The following is a 2,936-nucleotide window of genomic DNA, read 5'->3' as shown; positions in this document are numbered from 1 at the left end:
GCCTCTCGTTTTTTAAATAATTCTGCACCACCAAATTCAAGGTAGAGATGAGCGCCTGAAATTTTTCGGGTTTTGTGTTTTGGTTTTGGGTTCGGTTCCGCGGCCGTGTTTTGGGTTCGAACGCGTTTTGGCAAAACCTCACCGAATTTTTTTTGTCGGATTCGGGTGTGTTTTGGATTCGGGTGTTTTTTTCAAAAAACACTAAAAAACAGCTTAAATCATAGAATTTGGGGGTCATTTTGATCCCAAAGTATTATTAACCTCAAAAACCATAATTTACACTCATTTTCAGTCTATTCTGAATACCTCACACCTCACAATATTATTTTTAGTCCTAAAATTTGCACCGAGGTCGCTGTGTGAGTAAGATAAGCGACCCTAGTGGCCGACACAAACACCGGGCCCATCTAGGAGTGGCACTGCAGTGTCACGCAGGATGTCCCTTCCAAAAAACCCTCCCCAAACAGCACATGACGCAAAGAAAAAAAGAGGCGCAATGAGGTAGCTGTGTGAGTAAGATTAGCGACCCTAGTGGCCGACACAAACACCGGGCCCATCTAGGAGTGGCACTGCAGTGTCACGCAGGATGTCCCTTCCAAAAAACCCTCCCCAAACAGCACATGACGCAAAGAAAAAAAGAGGCGCAATGAGGTAGCTGTGTGAGTAAGATTAGCGACCCTAGTGGCCGACACAAACACCGGGCCCATCTAGGAGTGGCACTGCAGTGTCACGCAGGATGTCCCTTCCAAAAAACCCTCCCCAAACAGCACATGACGCAAAGAAAAAAAGAGGCGCAATGAGGTAGCTGACTGTGTGAGTAAGATTAGCGACCCTAGTGGCCGACACAAACACCGGGCCCATTTAGGAGTGGCACTGTAGTGTCACGCAGGATGTCCCTTCCAAAAAACCCTCCCCAATCAGCACATGATGCAAAGAAAAAGAAAAGAAAAAAGAGGTGCAAGATGGAATTGTCCTTGGGCCCTCCCACCCACCCTTATGATGTATAAACAAAACAGGACATGCACACTTTAACCAACCCATCATTTCAGTGACAGGGTCTGCCACACGACTGTGACTGATATGACGGGTTGGTTTGGACCCCCCCAAAAAAGAAGCAATTAATCTCTCCTTGCACAAACTGGCTCTACAGAGGCAAGATGTCCACCTCATCATCACCCTCCGATATATCACCGTGTACATCCCCCTCCTCACAGATTATCAATTCGTCCCCACTGGAATCCACCATCTCAGCTCCCTGTGTACTTTGTGGAGGCAATTGCTGCTGGTCAATGTCTCCGCGGAGGAATTGATTATAATTCATTTTAATGAACATCATCTTCTCCACATTTTCTGGATGTAACCTCGTACGCCGATTGCTGACAAGGTGAGCGGCGGCACTAAACACTCTTTCGGAGTACACACTTGTGGGAGGGCAACTTAGGTAGAATAAAGCCAGTTTGTGCAAGGGCCTCCAAATTGCCTCTTTTTCCTGCCAGTATAAGTACGGACTGTGTGACGTGCCTACTTGGATGCGGTCACTCATATAATCCTCCACCATTCTATCAATGTTGAGAGAATCATATGCAGTGACAGTAGACGACATGTCCGTAATCGTTGTCAGGTCCTTCAGTCCGGACCAGATGTCAGCATCAGCAGTCGCTCCAGACTGCCCTGCATCACCGCCAGCGGGTGGGCTCGGAATTCTGAGCCTTTTCCTCGCACCCCCAGTTGCGGGAGAATGTGAAGGAGGAGATGTTGACAGGTCGCGTTCCGCTTGACTTGACAATTTTCTCACCAGCAGGTCTTTCAACCCCAGCAGACTTGTGTCTGCCGGAAAGAGAGATCCAAGGTAGGCTTTAAATCTAGGATCGAGCACGGTGGCCAAAATGTAGTGCTCTGATTTCAACAGATTGACCACCCGTGAATCCTTGTTAAGCGAATTAAGGGCTCCATCCACAAGTCCCACATGCCTAGCGGAATCGCTCCGTGTTAGCTCCTCCTTCAATGTCTCCAGCTTCTTCTGCAAAAGCCTGATGAGGGGAATGACCTGACTCAGGCTGGCAGTGTCTGAACTGACTTCACGTGTGGCAAGTTCAAAGGGCATCAGAACCTTGCACAACGTTGAAATCATTCTCCACTGCGCTTGAGACAGGTGCATTCCACCTACTATATCGTGCTCAATTGTATAGGCTTGAATGGCCTTTTGCTGCTCCTCCAACCTCTGAAGCATATAGAGGGTTGAATTCCACCTCGTTACCACTTCTTGCTTCAGATGATGGCAGGGCAGGTTCAGTAGTTTTTGGTGGTGCTCCAGTCTTCTGTACGTGGTGCCTGTACGCCGAAAGTGTCCCGCAATTCTTCTGGCCACCGACAGCATCTCTTGCACGCCCCTGTCGTTTTTAAAAAAATTCTGCACCACCAAATTCAAGGTATGTGCAAAACATGGGACGTGCTGGAATTTGCCCATATTTAATGCACACACAATATTGCTGGCGTTGTCCGATGCCACAAATCCACAGGAGAGTCCAATTGGGGTAAGCCATTCCGCGATGATCTTCCTCAGTTGCCGTAAGAGGTTTTCAGCTGTGTGCGTATTCTGGAAAGCGGTGATACAAAGCGTAGCCTGCCTAGGAAAGAGTTGGCGTTTGCGAGATGCTGCTACTGGTGCCGCCGCTGCTGTTCTTGCGGCGGGAGTCCATACATCTACCCAGTGGGCTGTCACAGTCATATAGTCCTGACCCTGCCCTGCTCCACTTGTCCACATGTCCGTGGTTAAGTGGACATTGGGTACAACTGCATTTTTTAGGACACTGGTGAGTCTTTTTCTGACGTCCGTGTACATTCTCGGTATCGCCTGCCTAGAGAAGTGGAACCTAGATGGTATTTGGTAACGGGGGCACACTGCCTCAATAAATTGTCTAGTTCCCTGTGAACTA

Source organism: Pseudophryne corroboree, unplaced genomic scaffold, assembly GCF_028390025.1.
Source record: "Pseudophryne corroboree isolate aPseCor3 unplaced genomic scaffold, aPseCor3.hap2 scaffold_1752, whole genome shotgun sequence".
Taxonomy (NCBI): domain Eukaryota; kingdom Metazoa; phylum Chordata; class Amphibia; order Anura; family Myobatrachidae; genus Pseudophryne; species Pseudophryne corroboree.
The sequence above is the reverse complement of the archived record's forward strand: the minus strand, read 5'-3'. Positions refer to the sequence as shown.